General features: G+C 47.7%; 1 protein-coding gene and 1 pseudogene across 3 annotated transcripts in view; both read left to right on the forward strand.

Moving 5' to 3' along the window:
- LOC144175032 (14-3-3 protein zeta) overlaps positions 1 to 15,427 on the forward strand; it is a 274,073-nt gene that overhangs the window by 101,547 nt on the left and 157,099 nt on the right. The gene's annotated exons all lie outside the window — the stretch shown is intronic.
- LOC144173715 (uncharacterized) lies at positions 9,454 to 13,447 on the forward strand (annotated as a pseudogene).

Below are 15,427 nucleotides of genomic sequence, written 5' to 3' on the forward strand. Positions count from 1 at the left end.
GACGTACGTCAACGTAACGTCCTCCGGCGCTGTCTCGCCCTACCCCGCTGCTCACAGATTGGCCCAACCTATGCCGAAGCAGAATCCTGGCCTCTACTCTGCAGAACAAAAGACGACACACTTCTACTAGCACGCCTTAAGGGTCGGCCACACTCCCGCATAGGAAAAATCGCCGCACAGTTTGAAGACCTTATCGGTGATGCCATTCCAATTGTACACTACGACCCCGCCCCCCCCTCCCCCTCTCTCAACTGAAACCATTCCTATGAACCCGTCGCTGCCCGGAGGTCGCTCCAAACGCAATGCCCCACAATGCGCTTTGCGCCAGGACACAGAAGACCGGCTCCACGACCACTTACCGGCTTTACCCAAATTTTCACTGACGGTTCTGTACTCGATGGGAGACGTTCAGCTACAGCAGCCTGCATCATCCCCACAACCGGACCAAGAAGCCTTTGCCATCTACAGTTTAATGCCTGCTCCACAACGGCCGAAATTGCAGCACTCCACCTTGCCTGCGACCTAATCACAAACGACCCTGAGATCAAAAAAGCAGTCATACTCACTGACTCCAGGGCTGCCCTCTCCAGACTCGCCCTCCCCCCCCAATAAACAACAAGGGACGCACAGACTCGCCCTGCTCCCCAATAAACAACAAGGGACACACATTGCCTTCCAGTGGGTTCCATCCCACATCGGCCTCCCTGGCAACGAGGCGGCCGATACTCTGGCTAAAGACGGACACAATACTCCCACCACCTCCTGCACTGATGTAGCCCGGATTGATGAGACCCGTCTCATCATTCGTAGAGAACTCTCCTCTATACACCCAGACCCTCGCATCGCAACAGGCCTCTATTTCCATCCCCTACCTTACAATGGGCTATCCCGCCGCGAAATGGGCCTCCTCCTTCGTCTCCGAGTTGGTTCCCACAGATCCGCCTCCCGCCTACACAGGCTGGGCCTCGCAGACAAGGCTAGCTGTCGCAATTGAACAGCTGATGAGACGCTCCAGCATCTTCTAATGTGCCCGCAATACTCTGGTCCACGCGCGAAACTCCTTGCGACATTCGTCTCATTACGCCTGAATCGCACAACGCCCACGGATCTCCTATTTCCCAAGGTCCACCCCTTAGTACAAGAGAAAGCATTGAGGTTCCTCATCACTTTCCTAACGGAAACGCCCTCTCATGGCCGATATCTTGTAAAAACTTCGCAAGAATCTGAACCATAATTCGTAGCATATTTTCTGACTTCACGTGATAATATCAAAAGTACGAAGACCCCAGTGTTGCTGGTTGGTTGGTGGTTGTTGCGTGAGATCAGGTGGGGTTAGCCTGGCTGGATATGCCAGCCATTTCTCCTCCCAAGCTCCTCCTAATTAGCCAATGGTAGTGCCTTTTCACCACGAGTTTGCCAGTTCCGTCTCCTGAAGGAAGCGTAGTATAAGGCGCGACACGTCTGCGCAGCATCCAATGTCCCCTTGGAAAGACGATGTGGTTCAGAGTGCTATGTAGGGCTGTCAGCTTTCGAATCGCTGAGAGCATTGCAGTCCGCTCGAAATCTTGCTCTGGGCAACACATTATAGAGTAGTGTAGACCCGTAAGTCCCTTTGTGACGCAAGACTGACGATACGGAAATCCCAAGGACTTGAAATGTTCGATGACTGCTCATCTGAAGTCGTTCCAGTGATCGGCGGAAACTTTAACAGTCGGTGCAAATCGCAGAGCATTCCGTGCCATCTGATCAGCGGTCTCATTGCCGTTGATGCCAACATGGGACGGAATCGATTGAAACCGTACATTAAAACCCTTGCTGCTTTCTTTCACAAGCCGCAAGGAACGCTGACAGGCTCTTTACGTGGGGATCACACGCTGCAAACATTGTAGTGCTGCTTTGGAATCAGACAGAATTACAATTTTCTGAGGCTTACATGACTAATGCTTCCTCAAAGCAGCCGCGATGGCAATGCACTCGGATTCGGTGAAGGACACCACATGATCCAGGCGTGCTGCCCGGGAAACCCATCAGGAATGACATGCGCTGTGCGTGATTGTTGTTGTTGTTGCGCCTTTAGATATGGTACATACCCACTCAGGGGATTGTTACGATTCACTTTTGTTGTTGATTGAAACGGCACTGTATTACTGGCATGCCCCTCCTGTAATAAATAATCCCTTCTGGGATTGACAGTATAGGGAAATAAATAAATAAATAAATAAATAAATAAATAAATAAATAAATAAATAAATAAATAAATAAAAGGACCGCGGCGAAAATTACTGAGCGTTTGGGTGCTAAGACGACTATCATTCGTCGGAGTTTAATTTGCTTACCATAACTAGTTTACTGTGGAGTTCTCAACAATTGAATATTCTCGTCTGCCGTCAAAGGGCTTGGGCTTGTACCCAACGAGTATACCTCCAGCAAACGTCTCCAACCGTGCTTAGTCGGAACTATTCGAAAAAAATTACGTGGCGCTGGACTGGTAACACCACTGGCTACATGACCTACCGCTGGAGTATTTATCTCAGCAGGTATTATGAATAGCTATCAGCAACAGTTTTAATACAAATAACATGAAGTTGTTGCTACTAAGCTCTTCCAGCGGCGTCACAAAGCCGCCGTGGAACGGACAACGCCATGCTTGGCTTCAAGGATAAGACGGTAGTTCATCCGAGTGGTGTTACAATAATTAAGAAGAACGCTATGTCCAAATCTGCAAGAATCGTGTTTCTTGCGCGGGACTGCGCCCCGCTAAATACCCTCGTAATAAGTTATTGTGAAATTGGGATTGAAACGCATCTGTTATTAATTTCGTAGTAAATTTTCGTGTCTATTTTAACAGCTTTGGCGTTCAATCATGTGAACAGGCCTAAGCGCCCCAAACTTTTAAAATAAAAGGTTCTACAATTACTCATAGCTAGAACTTATACGCGTCCAGACACCTGTGGCCGAATTTCCTAAAACGACAGCCGTCACTTCCAAGCAACGCGGTACTGACGTGCAAACGCATGTATTCCTCGGTTCGGAAGTCGTGCGGTTGGCCGAGGAACCAGGGAAATCACCTTGAAAGAAACACACACAGCCCGCAAAAAAACAGGACGAAGAACGGAGGGATGCACAACACAAGCGCTGTGTTGTACATCCCTCCGATCTTCGTCCTGTTTTTTTGCGCGCTGTGTGTGTTTCTTTCAAGGTCATTTACCAACTCGCCCAACTTTCGGTGTTACTTCATGGAAATCACGCAGCGCGTCCCGTGTTTTCTAAGTGGAGGGGGGGGACCGAACAACGCGCGAAACGGCGCGCAACACCGGGAGTCGTTTCGCGTGTTCTCTCTTTTTTCGGCTTTTCGGACAATTCGGCCCCTGTGGTTGTTGTTCTCTCACGCGCAACCAGTCATGAAAAGAGGGAGTATCGCCAACCGCTCAACCCTGAAGCTGTGTCCGAGCTTTCACGTTCAGCGTCCCGCTACGTGCGAGGTGCTCTTAAAAATCTTTTGTACCATCGACTCTCAATTCTATTTTCAATATTTACAGATTGGGAAGTGGCACCCGCAATGTATTATATGCCGGAGGTGTGGGGTGTGGAATTTAGAAAATGGAGGGGAGACTTAAGGGATAGCCAGAGGCGGGTTAAACGAGGGCGCACAGTTTGTCGAATTCTGCGCTTGAAGAATTACCTCTCTGTATAGTTGTAGAGTGGAACGCAGGATGTGTACATTTTTGGGACACAATGACGTCCAAGGGCTCACATTGATCTGCGAAATGCAAAATTTCTGCAAAATAAAGGCCGAACAACTCCCGTCTTGTGATAAACGTAGTCCTCGTTGCTAATGTGAGCAAATACAGATGCGTAACGCAGTTTGTCGATGCTTTCCAACCGCCAGTGGGGCTGTTCCTGCAGCATTTCTCGGGTCTCCGTCCGCTCTTCAGGACGAGCGAATAACGGCAGGGAACGGGCCGAGTGTCGATCGACCCCGCTGCCGGGCAGGGTTCCTCGAGCTTGGTATATGTGCTGGCGCTCCGTAAGAAGGGCTGCCAGAGGGCTGGAAAGAATAACCGCGAAAAGGTAAGCATAAGCTTGACGATTGCCGACGCCAAAGACCGCGCAAGCATACGCACTGCGACAATCGTAACGGCTCTGTACACAAACCCCCACGTGCAATCAATGACTGGGGTATATGGTGCGGGCAGGAGCGCACGCATGTACGCGCACACAGGTGTGAATACTAGCGCGCGTAAACAGCGACTAATTGACAAAATCTCGGAGCTCATTGTCGCGGGAGCTTTGAAAGCAAAAATATATTTTAAAGGAGTAGTGTCACGAAATTTAAAAACTGAGATAACAATGTACAATGCTTCCTATCTATCCGGAGGTATCTCCCAGAAAGTTTCAGCATTTACCGTTCAGTATAACATATCTTAAATTCAAGTTTGCCTGCACGAGAAAGACGAAAGTGGGCCAGGATGACATCATCATATCCTTGCCCTAAACTGTCGACGTCAGGGCTCCCGTGACGTATCCGACGCGCTGGCTGCGGTTGGCGCGCGCTGCTACGCCGTGCGTATTACGTCATGGTTTTTAGACTGACCATATAAATACTGGTCAGTCTAAATTTAACTGGGGACGCAGACAATGACGAGACACGAAGCACAAGCGCTGACACTGCCAACTGAATTTTGATTACGCCTCGCCTTGTACATTTATACCCTCTAGCCACGTGGTCCCGGAGCAACAGTGCGCAGAAATAGTTTTTCTTTATCGGTTAGCGCAACCGACACAGTACTGACACATACGTTGGCGCTCTCTTCAATTTCTATAACTTCGATGATTTCGCGCGCCAGCCTATTGTTGTTTTTATGCATGGTAATGACACCATGGAAGTCACCTTCACACTTGGGGCAATCTCGGAGGTGCATGGCCAAATGTCCTGACGGTACGTTCTTTGTTGAGGCCTTGGGCTCTCGAACTCGGTCGTTGATACAACGGCCGGTCTGGCCAATGTAGCTTTTCCCGCACGATAACGGTAGCTTGTACACAAGCCCCTGCACACATGCTGCGTACTTGGTACGGTGGTTGGTTGTGCTCTGGCTCGCTATCATTGGCTGGTTTACGCGGCGGCACATGACATACCCTTTGTTTGGGGCTTAGCACACAACTGTCACCCCTTCTCTGACCCAGCAGGCCGTTGTACTAAGTTTACCTCGAAGGCCTCAACGCTTTCGCATTAAAATGACAAAAAGAGCGCACAAGTAATATATCCAGTTAAATTCGTCGGAGAGAACCAGGGGGTACCAGTGGAGCGGCTCCTTGAATATACAGAGGTCGGCGGCAATTAAGAACAGGGATATAAATTGTACATTTCAGCAGGACTTCCATACAGCTCACTCGAAAACGTTGAACCTCTCCCCTCCCCTCCCCTCCCCTCCCCTAAACACACACACACACAAAACAGACACTGCGGAAAATGTATACTACTGCCGTTACGTGAATTTTCTTTGAGCGTCAAACTACAGAATCAACGTTGGCTCATAATTTGTCCGGGCGTTCGCGCCCAGTCTGGTTGTGCATGGGTCCTCGGCGTGTTAATACTGCCTGCACGCAACAAGGACGTGACCATACAGTTTACAAACAAGACTAGCCCGCCGAAAGGACCTGTCGGTGATGGTTCAACCTGGAGGAACCAATTTATCTTTGAAAGTGAATGCTTGATAGCTGTACAAATAATAAATGAATTTTCAAGTGTGACAGTCTGTTACAAATATTTTGTGGGGTCTCGTGTTGACGACCTCCAGTGCTTCAGCAAGCACTTGCTAAGCGTCTGAGCGGCAAGCTCACCCTCGGAGGCGACGTGTATTGCGGCAGAGACAGCAAATGTCAGGGACCGGTGTGCCAGTATGACGGCATCTGTGAGGTCGGCACGTTGCCTCGCCCGGGAGCTTTGAAAGCTGCGGCCATTAATGTCTCCGCGTGCCTACTTGTGCATGCAGGCGCATACCGCTTTGCATTCGCAAGCCATGGTCGATTGCAAAGTAAATGACTATTTATTGCCCGGTTTATTCGTGACATTTTCGGTTTAGACAAAACGAATACCGAGGCGGCCGCCGTGACCGGACAGCGCTCGTGATGTCACCGTTCTTACCGTATAGTTACGTTATTTAAGAGGGAGTTGTTTTGTGTATTTCTTCTAGGCTCCAGTTTGAAACTCGTATGTCTGTCTTCTCCAAACTGACGGTTACGATTTGCCCCTGTACGTCCTCGTTACCCGACGAGGGGGAACCAACCAGTGCGCTTCGGGACGGAGCTGCAGAGCGTTCGAGACCTTGTGTCGAACCTCAGTGTGCTCTAACGTCTTTTTTCTTGTTTCGCATCGGATTAAAAAGCTGACGTTTGGCCTCTGGCCCTTCGTCGTCCGAACGGATGCAACTGGCACCATCAAGCGACTCACTACCCACGCTATTGACGGTGCGTGCCGTAACAGTGCGGTCGCCCGAAAATTCCTTCCCCTGCAGCTGGAAATGCACTGAGCAGCATTCCGAGATTTCGTAGCAACCTCTTTCGCCGCTCTCCTCCTCAAAATCATAGGCGTGGGTAAATTTGGGCTTGGGTTTTAATTGGCATGTCTTTTTTTCAGACGGGGCAATAAATGGGAACCGTGGTGTTGGACTTGCTGCAGACACCGGGGGCAAACTCCTTGGGTCGTCGGTAGGTGATGGTGAAGGTATTGATTAATCCATGTTTGAGAAAGTGGGTAACGAAAAGCGCAAGAGGGAAGCAAAAGAACGTCCAATCACTGGAGCAATGTATACAGTCGAACCTCGTTATAATGAAGTAGTATCGGGGCAGTAAATTAGTTCGTTATATCCGATATTTGTTATAACCGTAGATGTAAAAATGGGCTTTAATAAATCGGAAATCTGGCTCGTGCAACAATCCTAGATAAAAAACGCCTTGTTCTAGGCTTCGAAACCGCTATAAACGATCGAGGTAGTCTTTAACTGCCTCCTTGTGGCATTTCCAAATAAACAGGCGCGAGCGTAAGGACGTGAAACTACAACAGAACAAAGTTCGTTCGGCAAAACAGGACGGCCTTCTTATTTACTTGAAGGAGAATGTCGCCTTCGCCTGGTGGCTTTTCACAGTCTGAGCGGAAGGAAGTTTTTCACAGTATCTACGCTATAAAGGGCCTTAAGCTACTTAAAAACGGTTGTTTTGTCTCACTTTTTTATTTTGCTTTAGTATGCTAGCTGTCGAGTTTTGCGCCTCGCTGGAACCAAATATTTCTTTGTTGTAGACGATATCGCGCTGTTCCCGAGGTTTCGGTTTCGTTATAAAAAGAATAGGTGCCATTAAAACGAGGCGAGATCAAACAAACTTCGTATTTATTCGCTATATCCGATAGTTCGCTATACAGTCAAACGCGGGTATATCGAACGCGGGTATATCGAAATATTGTCTAAATCAAACACATAAATTATCCCCTCAAAAATTCTGTATAAAAGTATAGAAATTAGTAGGTTTATATCGAACGGTATTTTTCCCGACATTGGCTATATCGAACGCCGCGTGATCTGGAATTCCAGCGAAGGCGACCTCGCGCCTTCGCCGGAACCCGTCGCCTTCGCCGGAACCCGACAGGGACAGATGCCCCGACTTCGCTCCGACTGCACACGTTTTCCGAAATGAGGAATAGCTCTGTTTTTCGGCTAGCTACGTTCCCAGGCTTGCCGAAAATATTTTTTTCTCTGTCTCTGGGTCTGTCATCCCCCGCTGTCGCCTCGGAAAAGGGAAGAGAAGGAACGGAGGCGCTGGCGGCCTCCTCCTTCTTTTGCATTTTGCTGTTGTTGCTCTTTCGAGAGTTGTCCAGCACCTTTCGTAGATTGCTCTTTCTCTCGGAGGTGACCATCACAAGCGCTTTTTGGAGAACGTTCAGAGAGCCTTGAAATCGTTACCATCAAAGTTCTTGTGTTGCGTGCGCGTTGTTCATCGTTTGCGTGCGTGTTATTTGTGCATGGTGTGTGAAGGCGTAGCGAACGGCTGGGATTTTCGAGTTGTGCAGGCGTCATGTACGTGTCTCACGACACGTGTGACTAGGTGGGGGTGAACCGACGCGGAAGCAACGGCCGCTACAACTGCAGCTAGCGTAGAGAAGCGCAAGAACCTGGACTTTGCGACAAAGCTGAATGCCATTCAGCGGGTCTACGCGGGAAGAAAAAAGTCGACGGAGTGTCTGCCGACGACTTCGTGAACGCTGACAGCAATGTCCAGGCTGTTTCGAGCCTCGGTGACGAGAATATCGTAGCTGCGGCCGCAGTCACCCAGGCTGATAAGCTCGAGGGGCGCAGATCGTCCGGACAAGCAGGCGGCTGCGCGATCGTACTCCGCCGGTGAAGTGGCGGCTGCGTTCAGCTTGATTCGCCGTTGTTGCGGCCACATGGAAGGAACTGGGCTGTCTTACCTGGATAGTCCCGAGAAGATGGAGACCAGCGTCTTGAATTTTATTTCCGGGATGAAAAAGCTGGCCAAGATCAGCGATTTTTTTCTCACGCAAATAAAGCATCCTGTTGCGTCGTGAGTGTGGAATCAGTTGTCCTTCTTCAATGCGCAGATCGGTAAATGATCGTCCACCACAGGTGAGGTTTCAGAGCCCATATTTTTTATATCGAATTTTTCATATATCGAACTATTTCGCGATCCCCTTGGAGTTCGATATATCCGTGTTCGACTGTATCACTGTTCGCTATAACAAGGTTCGACTGTAGAAGATAAAAGTTGACTGTAAATTCGCTCCCGTATTGGGTAAGAAGGCGGCTGTCGTGGTCACAATGACAGCCAGATAACTATATATTGGCTCTGATCTGTGTTAGTCCTTACATTCTTGGCGAAAAGCAGCTCGAACTTAAAACAAAACAAAGAACAAGAAAACGCAGTACACGCCGCAGACAACTATTATGGGCAGCCGCGGTACGGCAGACACATCTAAAAGAAACATAAAAGGAAAATGGTATACAATTTCGAGTCTGAGACAAACGCTGTTTGAAAAGTAAAGCCAGCACCGAAGCCAGTAAAGCCACGCTTGAGAAATGCGCGGAAACAGCGGAGCTGACTTCGGCACGCTTGAGGTCACCTCCCGCAGAGACGGGGGTCGCTCACAACGCCGCTTACCGCTGTATTTACAGCTTTTGACAGAATTTTCTATTCTAGGCCAAGACGATGGCTTCTGGACCACAAATAATTCAACAAATAAGCTTTGCCTTTAATCGAGACCACACGATTTAACAGCAGTATAGGCGTTTCTTCTAGCTTTCGGCATGAATTATTTAGCCTTGCTCAAAAAGTAATCGTGTGCAATAAATTTTTCCCGGCCTATGCACTTTGAGCATAGCGTATAAAATTTTCACAATGATTAAGTACTCCAAGGTCACCCTAGTTTATTGTTGGATATGGGCACGGCGGCAACGCCAAGATGCAGTCGTCCAACCCATTTCTCTTCTTCATTCAGGCCCTGCTTGGATTGCTGTCCGTATCAAGCGAATCACCGGCGCTATGTGCGCAATGCCAGCTGTCCACGACGCGCTTCCGCGCAGCAATGGATCCTGAAGGACTCTCAGCAACGATGACGTTCACGGATCATTTCTGCATGCCTGGCGGCGCTACTGTGTCGTCGAGTGGGCGGTTAAGCGCATGGGCAGTACCACCGTGGGACAACAGTATAAAAGAAGATCTTCAGCGATCTCCTGGCAGTGGGCACGGCGGCAACGCCAAGATGCAGTCGTCCAACCCATTTCTCTTCTTCATTCAGGTGAGGAAGAGTTACGGAAAATGCTTTAGAAGTAGCAACCGTTGCCACTAGTCGGCGACTTTGGCTAGTTTCGGTTTCCGAAATTGTGGCGATCCTAGCGGCACGGTGCTGCGGCGTGGCCCTTCCCTTTCCCTCAGCGTTTCTTTCTTTCCACACCGTTAACGCTTCCGCGCCTCCTCACGCATGCGCAACAGCTCACTGGCGCCAATATTTTTTTTTCTTTCTCTCGGCACGCACGGCGGGCCAGTTCGGTATGTACGTGCGTGAGCGAGCCGGCGTGCGAAGGGTTGCGCTAGTTGCCTAAACGCCTTTACGGGCTGCATGTTTCGCTGCATTATAAAATACGTTCGAATGTATTCTAAATATGGGGCAGCGTAGGAAGGAGCGTTACCACTCCTGCGCAGCTCTGTGGTGCACCAACACATGGCGGTACACTTCGGCCAAGTTTATCGCCTTCTCCAAAGACGACAGGTAAGCAAATCAGCTTTGTACAAGTTATACTGAATTCCTTAAAAGCCGACCGATTGCACTCTTCTGTTTTCAAAATATTTCGCGCATGTAACGTGACGTTAATAAGACATGTCACTCGTCTTGGAGTGGAAAGTAATGTGCAAATATATCTCAGCTGTGCAGGTACGCAAAGTTTTAGTAGAAGTAAGCGCGTCTTTGGCACGCACACTCTTGCGCGCAAGATCAATTTGTGGTGGCATTGCCGTTTTTTGATTGCCTTAGTAACTGCTGGAACGTCGATTCAGTATACTTATGAAGGTATTTTTTGTTGTTTCGTGCAGCAGGTATGAGTCTAGGTTTGGGCCCCAAGTCTAGGACGGTTTGCGACTTCATTGGACGCTTCCTCCGGTGACTTTCCTCAATCCATCCAATGTCATCACGACGTACCTGCTCACAAAGAAGGCAAGCTCAACTGTACGCACTTCTAGCCTTTCACGGCGTATCTACTACCACAGCGATTGGAGGCGTAGAGGTGCTGCACCCTAAGCATTTTTCCTCCGCACGTCTTGTTCCAAAACGTATATTTGCGGTGAAACTGCTGCCAAGCGTTGCTTCAGTGCTCCGAAAAATCTGACGTGACCCCGCGGTGTTCAATGCAAGTCGGTTTTCACATGAAGCAGTGGAAGGCCATACCGAAATACATGCGCTGTCTGCAGCCGCCATTGCAAGCGTTTCGCTCATTAAAAAATAAATAAATAAAACCAAGTCGCATTGCCGGCTTTGCTGTTCAATCTAAACTGCGCGCCCGCGTCTTGTCATCTTATCGCGAGTGGATTTGGTGTTCCCTAGTTCTGAAGTTAGAATGGTCATGCCGTATCGGACAGGATGAGATAAGAGGCGCTGCCCAGATACGAGCTAGATGGTAGCTTGTAACATCCTGGCCGATATCTGCGGCTTACAACACAGGAAAGATTTTTTTCTGTGTGTCTTTTCCTCCCCCCCCCCCCCCCCCCCCCTGCCTTCCCTCCCAACCCCGGTAAGCAGTCTGTTAATACACGCGTCATTAAAAGAAAAGACGGGTGCGTTCGATTTGTGTTCTGTTTTCTACGGCGTGCACATGGTTGCGCATTGTTTTTGTACGTAGATATAATCCCGCAATGAGTGTCTACAGTGCGGTCATTGTGTCGCAACAGTTTTTTATGGCTGCATTTTGTTGGTGTGAACATGATTTCTCGGAAGTGTATGCAGGTTAATGGGCGGGTCAACGCTTTCTTTCGGAGTTTGCGTTAACTCGCCCGAAAAGCAGGGCTTGAAGCATAAGTGTGCGTGCTTTCATTTAACATATAGGTTCCCAATTATTGTGCCTCTGAACTGAAACGATTTTTTTAATGTGTACAGAACATTCCTGTCTTGAGGGTGAGCCCAAGAAATAAGTATACATTGAGTGGAACTTTCAAGTTCTTTTCTTCTCCCGCCGAGGTGTGCGCGAAAAAAAAAATCTGTGTAAGGGCTAGAACTTTCGAAGTTCTTTCGTAATCAAGTATTGTGTAGCTAAATGTGTATTCATGGCTGTAACTTTAGCGCAACTTTAGACGGAGACAGATACAAAAAGGGACACGAAGACCTGTATCTGTCTTCGTCTAAAGTTGCGCAAAAGTTACAGCCATGAATTTAGAATACCAACTAGCCCGCCTAACCGTGTTATTGTAAATGTGTATGTAGCACGGTTTTTTCCTATTGTACATATGGTGCCTAAATTTGCATGTCATATTTTTTGCTTAGTCCAATACTGTGTACATAAAATGTATGTGCAATATATGAGTGTAGTACATGTGTTTTCATGACTTCGAATCAAAGACGTCTTCATATGAATTTTGAATAAACGCAAAGCGAAAAGAATGTTTGTGTAACACTCCAATTAATATCGCCACAAAGACAACAATTCGACACCAGAAAACATACTATTACCTACATGTTTTCCTTTGTTCAATTATTAAACACGTTACTGCACACATAACAAACGACGGGCGACGGCCATTTCGAGTCATCGCCGCCGCTCGTCCAACTTTCGCGCCTGGTGCCATTGCCGCGCGGGCCATGAGGCAGCGACCGGCAGCAGTCGCGAAAGTTGGGCGAGCGTCGGTTTCAGGGGCCGGGGCGCGGCGGCCTGGCCTGGCTGCCACGGGAAAAATGACGTCAGCAACCCCCGCGACGTCAGCAAACGCCCTTTCCCCCTCGCCACTCGTTGCCATGGCGATTATTGCAACGTTTCTCAGAGGCCACGTACTACTAGGGGAGGATTTGGCGCTGCTGGCGCGAATTACGTGGGACCATGAAGGATGCGAGAGGCCGCCCCGTGCCGTTGCCTTGTTATGCTGCCGTGCCCACGGTCACTGTATGAAATGTTTCAGTGTGTGATTGTTTCCTTGAGGTTCCTTTTGCTTTTGGGAGGGGGTGTTGAAGAAAACCCTGGTCCTGACCTGGAGACGCTCGCCAAGCAACTTAGCGATATCGCTGCCGATATTCTAGAAATAAAAAACGCAAAAGCACAAACCAACCAAAGGCTAAGCGCGATAGACAAAAAACTGGAAAAGATTAGCGGTTTTGAAAAACAGGTTTCAGACTGCGTGAAAAAAAATAGCTAGTCTAGAGGACAACCTTCAAGCCGTTACAAAAAAAAAAACCTAATGAACTGGAAGGAGCCGTAGGTCTAACCTCATCATTTATGGCGTAGAGTAGAAGCCAAACGAGTCCCCAGAAACATTGCTAAGTGTAGTATCGAAGGAAATATTTGAGGGTATACTAAAAGTAAATACCGGTGATATAGAAAAGATTCACCGCCTGGGAAAACAGACTACTGAAGATGTTAATAAGATCAGGCCTATTATTTTGAAATTCTCGAATAACCAGGACAAAACGAAAATATTCAAAAACTGCTCAAAACTGAAAGGTTCCGGTTACTCAATTAGTGACGACTTCTCCCGTACCATGCGAGATGTTAGGAAGAAACTCTGGGATAGAACAAAAGAAAATCGAGACAAAGGTGAAAAGTTGATGCTGGTTCATGATAAAGTGAGCATTAATGGGAAACTCTACGGCTGGGACAACAATCGCGGTGATCTTGTTGCTCTGTCAAAAAACGAAAATCGTCCGCTTACGGAAGGTCGGGTCACCAGAAGCCGACGCCACTGATCGTTACTTAACGTTAATGCGCGAAGTCTTGTGAACAAAGCCGACCAGTTTGAGGCCATATTGATCGCGAATCAGCCAGACATCGTCACTGTCACATAAACTTGGTTGCACAAAGAAATATTGGACCGCGAAATTGTTCCGCCAAACTACGTGATTGTTCGCAAAGATAGAGAGCACAGAGGTGGGGGCGTTGCCATTGTCGTACGACAAGGCATAAGTTTTACAGTCATGCCAGATGTTCCGGACGTCGAAGCGGTCTGGTGTAAGGTTTCCCTAAATGGTGTCACTGTATCCATAGGTGCGGTATACAGACCCCCACATGCGCAAATGGCATATCTGGAATCTTTATATGACTACATGCACAACCATGTGACCGGTGGCGCAGTAATCATGGCTGGGGACTTCAATCTGCCCGATGTAAATTGGGAATGTCTGAGTACAGGAACAGCTATGAATGACCTTTTAAGCGATTACATATTGTCATTTAATCTCACACAACTTGTTGCCACGCCAACCCGTGAACAACGGGAATCTAGTTCTTTACTAGATCTCATCTTTGTTAGTGACCATTTCCCATCAAAGAATATCTTAACAGAAACTCTGGAGGGGTTATCTGATCATAAAATCGTTTCATGCTGCCTGCCTGTACCATGCCCTGCTCGCATGCGAGGGCCGGTTAAGTCTGTCCCGGCGTTTCACAAGGCCGATGACGCTGCAGTTATGACGTATTTAGAGCATGAATTCCACGACTTCTTCGATATGTGTGCTGATGGGTCCTTGGTGATTGAAGAAATTTGGGCTAAATTTAAAGCTATTTTTGCTCATTGTATGACCAATTTTGTTCCGCAGGTTGCAAAAGTAACAAAAAAAAAAAAAAAACACAACCCTTGGATCAAACGTGACATTATTCATACTAAACGTAAAATAAAAAGACTAAGAAAATCTAAGAAATCAAGCTCAGTCTATGGGTTCCAAGAAAAAATAACTTACTTGTCTCGGTCATTGAAGGTAAAAATCCGTAGTGCTAAAGAAAACTTCTGCAGCACAACACTAAGTAAGTTTATAAGAGAGTCGCCCCAGAAGTTCTGGCAATATCTTGGTTCAAAAAACAACCCCCCTACTGTCGTTTCAGCGGAGGAGGAATTAATTAAAGCTAACTCATTTAACACTTACTTCCAGTCTGTCTTCACAGCTGACAATGGTAAAAATACGCCGCTTCTGTTTCAGGATAAAAACTTAAGTACTTTAAGCTTGCCTCAATTGTCTGAGCCGGGTTTGCTATCACTTTTATTGAACATTGATGGGAAAAAAGGTTGTGGACCCGACGGGATTCCCAATGCGTTTTTAAAGCGTTACGCTGAATCAGTGTGTGAATACCTCTTCCTTATATTTTCCAAATCGCTTAAAGATTGCCAGGTTCCATCGGAATGGAAAATTGCAAAAATTCTTCCCATCCACAAAAGTGGTGACTCGTCTTGTCCGTCTAATTACAGACCAATTTCTATTACGTGTACTTCCTGCAAAATGCTTGAGCATATTATTCTAAAGTCCCTTACTGAATACGTGGAAGAAAATGCTATTCTTCATTCCAATCAACACGGTTTTCGTCGCGGCCTATCTACTGTCACACAACTGGTTCAGACCTTGAATGACCTTGCCAATGGCATTAACGATCAATCGCAGATTGACGTAGTCTTTTAAGATCTGTCAAAAGTTTTTGACCGCGTTTCCCATCCCAAACTGATCCAAAAGCTTACCAGTATACTGGGCAACGGACCTATGACCAAGTGGATCGAAAGCTACTTGACCGACCGCTACCAATTTGTTCAATATGGTGCACATGTCTCCGAAACGGTTCCAGTATTATCAGGAGTGCCCCAGGGTTCTGTTTTAGGCCCCATGTTGTTTCTTCTTTTTATTAATGACATCGCTGACGTAGCCGAAGTAAATATCAGATTGTTCGCAGACGATTGTATCCTC

The sequence above is a fragment of the Haemaphysalis longicornis genome, unplaced genomic scaffold (genome assembly GCF_048455015.1).
Source record: "Haemaphysalis longicornis isolate Haplotype H1 unplaced genomic scaffold, Haemaphysalis longicornis Haplotype H1 scaffold_3, whole genome shotgun sequence".
Classification (NCBI taxonomy): Eukaryota; Metazoa; Arthropoda; class Arachnida; order Ixodida; family Ixodidae; genus Haemaphysalis; species Haemaphysalis longicornis.